This window comes from Miniopterus natalensis, chromosome 14, assembly GCF_054644295.1.
Source record: "Miniopterus natalensis isolate mMinNat1 chromosome 14, mMinNat1.hap1, whole genome shotgun sequence".
Taxonomy (NCBI): Eukaryota; Metazoa; Chordata; class Mammalia; order Chiroptera; family Miniopteridae; genus Miniopterus; species Miniopterus natalensis.
The window spans coordinates 48,149,528-48,162,403 of NC_142094.1; the positions used below are offsets into that span (position 1 = coordinate 48,149,528).

At 33.1% G+C, this 12,876-nt stretch overlaps 1 protein-coding gene across 3 annotated transcripts in view; it reads left to right on the forward strand.

Moving 5' to 3' along the window:
* The window catches only part of MXI1 (MAX interactor 1, dimerization protein), a 65,977-nt gene that overhangs the window by 22,255 nt on the left and 30,846 nt on the right, over positions 1-12,876 (forward strand). The gene's annotated exons all lie outside the window — the stretch shown is intronic.

Sequence of the window (12,876 nt, forward strand, 5' to 3'; positions counted from 1 at the left end):
ATGTCATAAAATGACATTGATTTCCTTGACATGGTAGCATCTTTAAGATACAATGTTGGTTGACCTTTTTTCCCTAATAAGATATTCCTGATGTAAAATGTTATTTTATAAATTTATGTTGCTAGTTGACTCCTAATATTATAAATTCCTATTCCTCCTTTCCCCCAAGTCTTGAATCTTATTTTCATAGAAGTACAAAGGGAAGAAAATAAGTGCTATCACGTAATGTTACAAACTTGTACCTTGAAAAAACCTCAGTAATTTTATAATTTTATCATTTGGGATCCTTCTGACTGACATTTGGGATCTATAATATATAATTATTTTTTAAATACATGGCCGACTTTACTGTATTCTTGGTCATGGCCTTCTGACTTACTTCCTGAGGTCACCCTCGCTGAGATGTTACTGTTATTAGAGAACCTTGCTACAGTCGCTGCCTGGCTCATTGAGGAGTATCAGATAGCTCACATTCCCAGATTCTTTACTGTTTTGTTTCACAACTGAAAAAAAAAATCTCAAAATTTGTAGTCTTTGAAACGCTCCTAACTCTACTCTGGCTTCAGCGTGTAACACTGATTTCCTAACTGTCTCTTCAATCTGCCTTCTATCTTCCTTACTACCCTCCTAATCTCAGAAGACCATCATCTCTCACCTGGACAACTGCCATAACCTCCTAACTGGTATCTCTGCAACCACTCTTACCCCAAATATAATTCTAATGTTTCCGCCTATTTTTTTGCACGTACTCTGTTCTCTGCTGGGAATAATTTTTTTTTTAAATCCTCACCTGAGGATATTTTTTCCATTGCTTTTAGAAAGAGTGGGAGGGAGGGAGATAGGGAGAGAGAGAGAGAGAGAAAGAAAGAAACATCGATGTAAGAGAGACACATCGATTGGTTGCCTCCCACACGTACCCCAACTGGGGCCAGGAATTGAGCCTGCAACCTAGGTACACGCCCTTGCCCAGAGTTGATCCTGGGACCCTTCAGTCTGTGGGTCGACACTCTAACCACTGAGCCAAACCAGCTAGGGCTCTGCTGGGAATAATTTTTCTTCCCCTTTTGCCGCTTTATCTCTGCCTAATAACACTCTTCCATTCAATCATAACTTCCTCAGGAAAGCTTTTCCTCACCTGTCAAAGTAAATCAGATGTTCACATACCTCATGGCACTCTTACCTTTCCTTCTACAGTTTGTAGAAATAAAATCTGATTGTATGATTAATCCCTGCCTCATTCGTTCGACTAAAAACTCCATGGAGGCAAGAATTGAATCTCTTCTACGTAAAGCTTTATGCCTTGTACCTATCACAGTGCCCTGTGTACAATAGATATTTCTCAAAGAATGCAAGGTTTTAAAACTCCAAGTAGACTATTCTAAGTTGAAACTGACTTCCTCTTTTGTGCTGCCTACCGTATTAGACTCTGGAAGGAGAAATGATGGGAGAATATACAACTCTTGTTTTAGCAAACTCTTTGATTACTTTGTATTTTCAAGATGTTAATGATAATGGATTTGGAAAGGAAAACAATATGTGATGTTTGAAGAATAAAAATCTTCAAGCCACAAGCTCTACAGAATGCTGCAGTTAATTTTTAAAAACTCTATTGTCACCCTCTGTCATGAAAAATAAAATATCAAAACTGTATATGCAGAGAACTATGTTTGTCAAATATTGGTATGTACCTGTGACATATACTTAGTAATTGCATTATTTTCAAGTGATCTAGAAAGTAGTGAGCACCAATTTGTGTTTGAATGTCAAGCTGATGAAAAATTTCTCCTCTTTAGTATCTTTTGGATACCAAAGAATCTCATGACAGCAGCAGCAATATTTCAGTTCCATCTGTGAAGATTGAGAACACTAAAAAACAAAACAACTTACCTTTTGCTTATATGGCATTAGTTTAACTTTTCTTCAGCTACAGAATAATGAAATGTTTTAATCTTATTTTATAGGAAATGAATATACTGTATTGCTATATTTTCTTCTTTATATCTTTTTTGTCTGTCTTATTAACATGGATCATTAGATTTTTTTTGGGGGGGGTGATGGTGAATTCTTTTCCTAGGATAGTTGTAGACGATCCCCACCCCCGTAGTGAAAATAATTTGAGATTTGTTATATCTTCTGTGTTTATTCTCATTTTATTTTTCATTTTTACAAATACCTTTAATGTCTGACTTAATGGAAGATACTTGGATTTTATATCTGCTTCTGCATTTAATTTGTGGCAATATCTTCTATTTTTATTCTTAAACATGTACCAGTTTGTTCACAGAGTAATTGGATAAAGCCTTATTATTTTTTGTGAAGTTTCTTTCTACTATGTGTTTCAAATTTTCTATAATAAGCAATAGCTTCTGATTCTTTGTCCAATAGAAAACTCCCAAAGTTTTAGGACAAAAGTGAAGATTAGTAGCAGTTAAACTCTTAATGATGTTAGTATTGTTCTTCAGTCTTTTCCAAATGTTGAGTGATTAACACAACCTGTGTGGTATGTTCTGTGATATTCTGTCTTACACTAAAATTGATTTTAAATGAAAAATTCTCAAGAATTATATATATATATACCTCACTCTAAACAAATGCAGACGTTCCATTAAATGCTTCATTGAAGCATAAGTTTGTTGTTGCTAGGTTTCTCAGAGATATATTCCTTGGTGGAAATATCTTTTGAAGGAGACTTAAATGATCATGCCTTGTAAGTCAGTAGGATAACTGCTTTTGTTCCTATTTGATGAGAGGCCTTTTGCCAGAATATTAAATATATGATGTGGAAGATCACAAATCATAGAAAGGGAACTCAAGATTTCATCTCGTATAGTTTTCTGCTTTATGAAGGTAAAGCACATTTTATGATTAAAGCACATGTGGCCTAGAGATGCTAAGTGATTTGCCTAAGCATGATAGCTATGTAAGTGGCAGTTGAGTTTAATCAAGTTGGATTTTAAGCAGTATATACACCATTCTAACTAGGCAGACTGTCGACCTGAAGAAAGCTTTCTCTTCTAAATTTCTTCTTACAAATGAAACGGCATTTCTTCATTTTGGATATAGCATGATTCTTTGTCATTTCTTAAGTGAAGACAGTTTTCCAGATACTAATCTAGTCAAAGAGGTTGGATGGTATGATTTGACAAAATACATTTCTAGACCCCATTTTTGGTCAATAGTGCTGATGTAATTTAAGCATGCTAGGTTGTTTAATTTTTCATTTTGGCTTCCTACATTTTAAAATACTCACTGACCTTTCCCCACTATGTGTGTGTGTGTGTGTGTGTGTGTGTGTATCATTTTTATCACCATCTAGTAAAGGAAACACATATTATCAAGTAAACATAAAAATATTATTTCAAATTGTGATGAGCTTAGTATAGGGAAAATAGAGAACCCTATCAAGTCTGAGAGATGATCTCAGGGTTACACCTTTTGTAATCTTGTTTTCACTTATCCTGAACATTTTTTATGTTCATACACATCTGTTAAATCATTTTTAATTACAGCATGATATTCTGTTTCAATTGTGTACCATAATCTGTTAAGCCAATCATTCATTGATGACATTTAACTTATTTTTAGATTTTTTTCTTCAGCCCAAACAGGCTACTATGAACATCTTTGTACAGATACCTTTATGTATTTGTTCACCTAGATCCTTAGGATAAACATGAAGAATTGGAGTGCTGGGTTAAACGGTAGAATCCATCTTCAATAATAATCATAACAATAATAGTAACACCTTGCATGTAATATACTACTTGTGTATAAAGCTCTTTAACATACATTAGTATCTCATTTGAATTTCAGAACAATTCTTTGAGCTAAAGTAGAATTTCCTTCTCTTTTTGGTGAGGAAACTCAAATGGTATGCAAAGTAACTTCCACAGGTAGAATTAGGAGATGAAACTAATCCTTGGGATTTGTTTTTCTAGGATCAGCAAATAGTCCTTAGTAATAATATACTTAAAAATCAAGACTCAGTGTCTATAACCTGAAATTTATGGGTTAGTGCTCTCCTTTTTGCTCTGCTGAATGTCTGAAATGTGTGGCCTGTACCTTCTGCTTTAATGACTTCCCACCACTGCTCTTTTTCGTCCTTTGCAATTTGCTTCCTTTTTTACTAGCGATTGAAACTACTCTCTTAAAACTAATTAGTAACCAAATTTATTGAAGTTAGACTATGTACATATAACTGTTGCTGTACTTGCTTCCGTGCCATAGAGGAGCTTATGGTATATTTGGAAAGATATGATATGAATATTATAAAATGGTAACACGTCAGTTATATGTTATAACAGGGTCATTTTTATTTGTCAGCTTACAGTACAGAGAGTAAATTATTTAAGTTTATAGAAAAAGATTAAAATAGGTTATTATAGAAATGCTATATAGACTCACAGAATATACCTGTTCAATGATTAACTTTACCATGCCTTCAAGGAGATATAGGGATTCCCTAACTTGGTATTAGAGTGAAATTCCTTATATTTTTAATCTAAGTAACTAATTTTTTATAAGAGAAAATATTTGGTTTGTTAGATAATTTTGTTATTAATATTACTGCATACATTTCAGGGGAAAGTGTTATGGATTTTATTTTTATTTTTATGACATTGGATAAAAGGGTGACACTTATTTGCTTGCATTTGGTTTATTACAGGAAATATTTTTTATAGTCTTTTGAGAACACTGAACACCATTTGTAGAGGCCACATGATGAAACCTCTGAAGCCATTTGAAATGGGCATTTTTAAATTATAGAACATAATTTCAGTCTCTAGTCAGTCATATATTTTGATAAAGAAACTGATTTTCCTTTGTTCTTATTTTGATTAATTAGAAAAGGACAGTAATAGGATTCTTTTTGAGGAACTGTAAAGAACCTTTCCTTTTATGCAATAAAACCAACTAGAGGGAGTAAATGTGGTAACTTTGCCTTGGTCTTAGAAGAAATGTGAATTTTCAGGTTTTTAATTTTGATCATCATAGTCCTGTGTGATAATATATATCTTCTATATGAATAACAATAAAAGTGATATTCAGTCTCTATAAAAAGTCTGGACAGTATATTGTGATTAATACTAAGTCCCTTGGGATTTTTCTGTAGCCTTTTGTTGTTAACAGTTAATGCATGTAAGTTACAATTTAAAATATAGACTTCTAGGCCTGGCTCTAAAACTGTTTGGTGTAACCTAATATTATCATTTTAACATGTTATCCATTCAGTTGTCCTTTGGAAGGCAGGTTGCATTCCTGGAAATAGCACTATGAGTAAAAAAGAAGTATTTGAATTTCATTTTTCTATAGAATAATTGTTTATCAAGACATTACCAAAACTCAAAGTCTAATATTTTTATGGAATTTTTCATCAGTATTATAGTTAATCCTCTCTTTAAAGAAACAAAATGATTTATCTGTATAAAATTGAATATTTTAAGTATATATAAATTAAGTAGAATTATATGGAGATTAACAATGTAAGGATATAATGCTGTTGTGTATGGTTTATAGTTGTGATTTTCCTAGAAAATCCTGCCTTATTTATTTTTTTTGCAAAAAAAATATGTACATAAAAGTACATATTACATGATTTCATTATATGAGATTTATAAAAAAGGCAAAACTATAGAGATAGAAAGCAGTCTTAAGTGGTGGACTAGGGGATGGGAATGGCGATTGACTGTAAATGCACATGAAGAAACTTTTGGGTTAGCAGAAATGGTCTAAAAATGGGTTGTGGTAAAGGTTACACAGCTGTATAAATTTACTGAAGCTCATTGAACTGTATACTTAAAATGGGTGAGTTTTATATTATTTAAATTATATCTCAGTAAAACTGTTTAAAAGAAAAGATTGTTTTTATTTATTGCAGCAAGATAATGAAGAGTCTTGAACATGTGACAAATGCTAAAAAGAACTAGAGGTGGAATGAATGAATATTAAGCAGTGATTCCTTCAACACTTGAAATAAACTAATAAATGGTGAGGGTAGCCAGTTGGAAGAAGGCATATGTGTGTGTGTGTATATATAATATATGTAGTAACATAAAGTAATATGTAAAATAATATGTGTATATTAAACTGGCTGCAACCCTCTAATCACATATTTGGTCTTTCTGGCATGGTCAGACTCCAGTGTGAGTCATCTCCTTAGCATAAACTCAAGTGTGGTCCAAGGGCCCACCATGAGTAATGGAGACATTACTGTAACTTGGGAATTTCTAAGGTTTTAGAAGCTCTGTCTCAGGAAGTTGGGACGAAGACCAGATAAATTGTTTATTGTTAAACCAATTCTTTCCATACATTGTTGGGTTCAATTTGCTAATATTTTCTTAAGAATTTTTATGTCTGTGTTTATGAGGTATAGTAGTCTGGTTTTTTGTTTGTTTCCCCAATGTAGTTTCTTTGTCAGGTTTTTGGTATCAGGGTAATAACACTGCTCAAAATGAGCTGGGAAATGTTCCCTCTTTCTTTATTTTTTGAAATATTTTCTGTAGGATTGGTATTATTTATTCCTTAAATGCTTAGTAAAATTTACCAATGAGGACTTCTGGGCCTGGAGTTTTCTTTGGGGAAAGTTTTTTATTTTTATTTTTTATTACAAACTTAATTTCTTTAATAGATGCAAATCTATTCAGGGTTTTTAATTCTTCTTGAGTCAGTTTTAATAATATGCATTTCTAAGAATTTGTCCATTTCATCTAAGTTGCTGAATTGATTGGTGTAAAGTTCATAATAATCTCTTATCCTTTTAATATATGTAGGATCTGTAGTGGTGTGTCCTCTTTCACTTTTGATACTGGTTATTTCTTGTACATATTAGTAATTTTTGTCTTTTTTCTTCATCAGTCTTAAAAGAAGTTTATCTGTTTTACTGATTTTTTTTTTTAAAGTAAGCTTTCAGGTTTATTGATATTCTCTATTGTTTCCTGTTTTCTATTTTTTCCACTCCTGTTCTTGGCATTGTTATTTCTTTACTTCAGAGTTTCTCATCCTCAGCACTATTGACATTTTGGGCCAGATAATTCTGTTTTGAGCATCATAAAATGTTTAGAAGCATCCCTGGCCTCTCCTTACAAAATGCCAGTAGCATCTCCCAAATTGTGGTAACCACAAATGTCTCTAGACATAACCAAATGTCTTCTGGTGGGCAAAATATCCCACAGTTGAGAATCATTGCTTGACTTCTTTTGGTGCAGTTTGTTTCTTTGTCTAGCTTCTAAAAGTGAAATCTGCCTGGCCGGGCGTGGCTCAGCGGTTGAGTGTCGACCTAGGATCCAGGTGATCGGGGTTTGATTCCCAGTCAGGCAGGGCACATGCCCGGGTTGCGGGCTCGATCAATGACTCTCTCATCATTGATGTTTCTCTCTCTCTCCCTCTCCTTTCCTCTCTCTGAAATCAATAAAGATATATTTAAAAAAAAAAAGTGAAATCTTAGATAATTGATTTTGAGCTTCCCACAGCAGCAACATAAGGATTTAAAGCTAAACATATTTCTCTAAACACTGCTTTAGCTACATCCAACAAATGTGATATGTTGTTGGTTGTTTATTTTTTTAAATATATTTTTATTGATTTCAGAGAGAGGAAGGGAGAGGGAGAGAGAGAGAGAAACATCAATGAGAGAGAGTCATTGATCGGCTGCCTCCTGCACTCCCTCTCCCCCTCGCTGGGCGTGGAGCCCTCAACCCTAGCACATGCCCTGACCAGGAATTGAACCGTGATCTCCTGGATCATAGGTTGATGCTCAACTGCTGAGCCACACTGGCCGGGCTGATATGTTGTGTTTTCATTATTTTTCAGTTCAGGATATTTTCTAATTTCTCTGCAATTCATTCTTTGATTTGTGACACATCTTCCAAATAGTGACTTTTTTTCTAGTTATGTTATTGTTATTGATTTCTAATTTAATTCCATTGTGCTTAGAAAACTTACTATGTATGATTTTCGTACTTACACATTTATTGAAAATTGTACATAACTTAGGGATATTTATGCAGTATGCCAAAGGATTTGTCAGAGACTTAAATTAAGGTGTTTGCTATAATTGAAAATGTATTGATTTTTACAGAATTCAATGTATATGTAATTTTTTCATTTTTTCCATTTATTGAAAATGTACATATAGAAAAGTGTACAAACCTTAAGTGTACAGCTTGATGAGTTTTCACAAAGGTGAAGAAATAAAATATTACCGACTCTTCTTAAAAGCCCTTCTCTTGACTCTTTCCAGTCACTGTCATCCCCCTCTCTGACTTTTGATAACATAAATTAATTTTGCCAGTTTTTAAACTTTATATGAATGGAGTTACACAGTATGGATTTTTGTGTGTCTGCCTTCTTTCATCCAACATTATGTTGAAATTATGAAGATTCATCCATGTTATTGCATAATGTTGCTCGTTCTCAGTGCTCTATATAGTATTACATTATGCAAATATTTCACAATTTAGTCATCCATTCTACTACTGATGGATATCTGAGTTGTTTCACTTTGGGGCTAATGAAAAAAATGAGCCTTCTTTTGTGTGTCCTTTGGTGAACATATATGCATATATTAGTTTGGTATATAAGTGGAAATGTTTAGTCATAAGGTATGCATATATTCAGCTTTGATATATAAGTTTTAAGGAAAAATTTATTGTAGTTTTTGTTGTGCATCCTTTTAGACCCTTGCTTTTTTGTGGTCTTAATTGTGGTGGTGATGTTTTTGTCATTGTTAAAGAAGAAGCAATAAATTTCTCATGATGCATTTTTTTCTAAAAGTCTGAAATATTAAAAAAATATTCTATATCCCCAATATATGAGAATGTATTTATAATTGTATACTTGTATTACTGTACTGATATTTTAGAAATACAAGATAATTTAAGAATAATAAATATAAGTAGAAGTTTTACTATCCCACTAATTCTTTTAACCCCCTTCAGGTATATACTTTGCAGGCCCTTTCTCTAATGTAGGTGAAGTTTTCTGTGTTTCTTGCCTTTTCAGTATATGTATATGAAGTATAAGCTTTAGGATACAGTTAGGAGATATTTGTTTAGCTTCATAGAATGTGTTTTCATTGTGTGGAGGGCAACATCCGTTAGGCACTTTAGGATTAGAAAGTAAGTGAAAGAAAAAATGTTAATAAATTAGGAGTTGGCTCATTAATTCAACAAAGATAAAGGTTTTTTCTTTTGCTAAAAGTGAATATTAATTCTGGGAATGAGGCCTTTTATTTTACTTCCACAGTGGCACTACTCGTACTATTTTGTGCAGTTTTAACTCTACGCTTTTTGTTTACTGTCACCAAACTGTACCCTAAAGAATTGAAAGTTTATGTATTAGAGCTGTGTTGTAGTCAATGAAAAGTCACAGATCTGATTGAGATAATGACTGCCAATCAAATAGGAAGTGCATTAGCATATCTGTCTTATAGGATGTTATTTGTAAAAAAGATTACCTGTGATTCAATGGTAAAATGATAGAAATGTCATTCTCTCTGTCCTTGGAAGTTGTTAAGCATTCAGAGTAAGGGTGTCTGAAAGAAAGACAGTTCATTAGTGTTTGTTCTCAGAGGTGCATTTTTTTTGGAGAAGAACAGTGGGTTAACCAGATAGATTATTCAGAACATCTCAGCCTTACAGGGAATTTATCACAATTGGATATTTCGGTGGCACATTATTGGAAGGGCTTGGTTGGACACACAGGCTCAGAGGAGCAAAGAGGTGGTTTCTGAATGTGCCAGTACGTGATCAGTTCAGTTACTCATTTGTTGCCAGCACTACTTAGATTATTACTTTCTCTGTGTATGTATTAGGTTTCTTTCTCTCTGTTGTACCCTAAATCTTGTACTATCCTCACAGCTAACTAAATAATGAAAACACCAACTTTTCTTTCAGTTTCTTTTTTTCATCATTATGTTTTTTTATTTCCAGGCTAATTCCAATATACTTAATACTTAGTAATACTAATTAAAAATAATAAGAATATTGCCTGGCCGGTGTGACTTAGCAGTTGAGCATCTACCTGTGATCCATGAGGTCACGGTTCGATTCCTGGTCAGGGCACATGCCTGGATTTCAGGCTCGATCCCCAGTAGGGGGGCGTGCAGGAGGCAGCCGATCAATGACTCTCTCATCATTGATGTTTCTCTCTCTCCCCCTCTCCCTCTGAAATCAATAAAGACATATTTTTAAAAAATTAATAAAGAAATAAAAATAATAAGAATATTTGCAGTGGTAAACATTTACCAAATACTTATTACATGCTAGATGCTGTTACGTATTTTTCCCTAATTCTCATAGTAACCCAGCCAAGTCATGTGATTTTTATTCTAATTTTACAGTGAGGAAACTGTTAATCAGAGAGGTTAGAATTTGTCCAAAGTTACGCTGTTAGTGTAAGGGAGTTAATATTTAGAATTTTTTCCTCTAACACCATGGGCCTTTATGACCTATACATTGTTGTTCTCTGGTTTTGCTTTGGACTTCACAGCTCTGATTATTTGCTTATATTGTCCTTTCCACTTGGAATGTCCTCACCCTACCAGGTCCAGTCTCTGCTAGTAGCACATGTACTCATCATCTAAGCCCCATACTAAAATGCCACCTTTTTCTAAAGTTTTCCTGGATAGCCCCATTTGGAAGTAAACTCTGCCTCCTTTAAACCCCCACAATACTTTGTACCTTTTTTCATATATGTACTTTGCCTTTAGTTGTTATTTCTATACATATCTTAATTTACCAACTAGAGACTATCTTTGTTCCTCACAGCCAAAGACAGCCTTGAACATTTAAGATACTCAGTATTTACTGACTTGAGGTTACAGGCTAAAAACAGCCATCAAAATAGGAGTAAACACTACTAATGTATTTTTTTTTAATTTCAAGAACATGGCAGTATGATAAAGATTTGTACAAATACAATGATCATTTTTGCTTCTTGGTATTTGGAAATCTTGTTTAATTTTGCTAGTGGTATAACTAGATATGGCATGCATTTCCTGGTTTGGTAAAAAAGTTCATAGTCTTAGTTATCACTTTCTATTTTTTTAGACAGAAGATAAATAATAAAGAAAAGTCTGGGAGGTGGGAAGAACCTGCTGTTTTAATTTTGTTCACAGTAGGGAGTCAGATTATGTTCTTTTGATGCTTCTTTGATAATAGGTTCAATATAATATTGGAATTCAACAGTTGGTTATCTTTGGGTATATTCTCTTTTGTATTTATGGCTGTATATGGGATTGTGGAACTGTTTAGAATAGGTTTATGGTACACAGTCTACTTCTCTCTAAATAGATTGTTTCCATGTATTACTTACTCTGGTATTTCATTGTTTTTAATCTTACTTGTTCTAAGTTTTCTTCTCAGATAATGGCAATTAAAACCAAAACTTACTAAGAGGGAGTAGGGAATTTTATTATTGATTACCCACTCAAATTTTGAATATTTTTTGTTTTAAATCTCTTTAAAAATGCCCCATTCCTCTTCTTACTTATTGATTTACTTTGACATTTCAATTAAACAAAAAAGAACTTAAAACTTTTTATAAACACCTATATGATAATAGAGATTTAGTTGTAATATAATTTATTTATTAGGTATTGAACTTTTTGAGTCCCTGTTTTTATAGTTTCTACCATCTGAATTGTACATATCTTTGTCTTTAATTTGGCTGAACTCTCAAAGAATCCTAAGATTCTTTTTTTTACCTCCTTTGAGAGAAAAGTCCCTTAATTAAGATAATCACTTGAAAATGAACGTCTGTCCTTTTCATCCTGTGTCACTTGGACCTTATGAAACTGCCAAGAAAGCAAAAGGTGAACAGGAGACAGTAACTCAGAGAAGTCTTTTCGCTCTTGAACTAAGACAGTGGGTAAAATTTCCACAAAATTATGAGACACAAAAACACTCTTATTGTTAAAATTTAGAAATTTGATTATTAAACATCCATTAGAAAAATACATCAGATTAAAGTAATCAGTAATGCAGTATTTTGAAGGCGTTTGACATTAACAAGAATACACTATATTAAATGGTTAAAATTTTAGTTCTGGTGACAGGAACTTAAATTCTCCTTTATAAAAGTCCTGTTATTGTTAATGTTAAATTATTAATGTTAAATTATTATACAAGTAATACATGTTCATTCAAGAGAGCTAGTATAACATAGTTTTAATAGTAGCTAACTTCAGAGTTTGTTATATTTTGCTGTTCAATGTAAACTTGTTTATTCCTCATAACAATATGAGGGAAGTACTATTATTTTTCCTAGTTCATAGATTAGGAAACTGAGCACAGAGAAATGAAAGCACTTTAACAAGACCACTCAGTATTGGAACCCAGGCAGTCTGGCCGTAGAGTCTGTGCCCTTAAACCTCTCTTCAGTATTGCTTGTCACCAGGTGGTTAAGAACTTGGGCTTTGGACTAAGAAAGACCTGGGCTTTAATCATGGCTGTTACTTACACTCTTGGGACAAGAGCATCTCTCTTGACCTCTGTGAGCCTCAGTAATATTGTTTATATATAAACAAGAGCTGTTTGGGGGATAAAATGGACATAACATATGTTAACTGCTTGGCACACTCTTTAGCAGACACTATGCTTCTTCAATAGATGGTATTATTATAACAAATACTGATAAGCAAAACAAAAAAAGTCACGAAAAGAAAACAACCATTTTTAGCGTTTTGAGGTATATCCTCCCAGTCTTTTAAAAATATGTGCCTTTATTTTATCATTATATCTTCTATTTATGTTATTTTTCTTTCTTCTATAACTTTTTCTTGTTTATGTTTTACACAAAAGGCAGGGAGGCTTGAATTTGTCTGTATCACTTAGCAGTAAGGCAAGGCTATTTCAGCTGCTTTGCTGCCAAAACTTT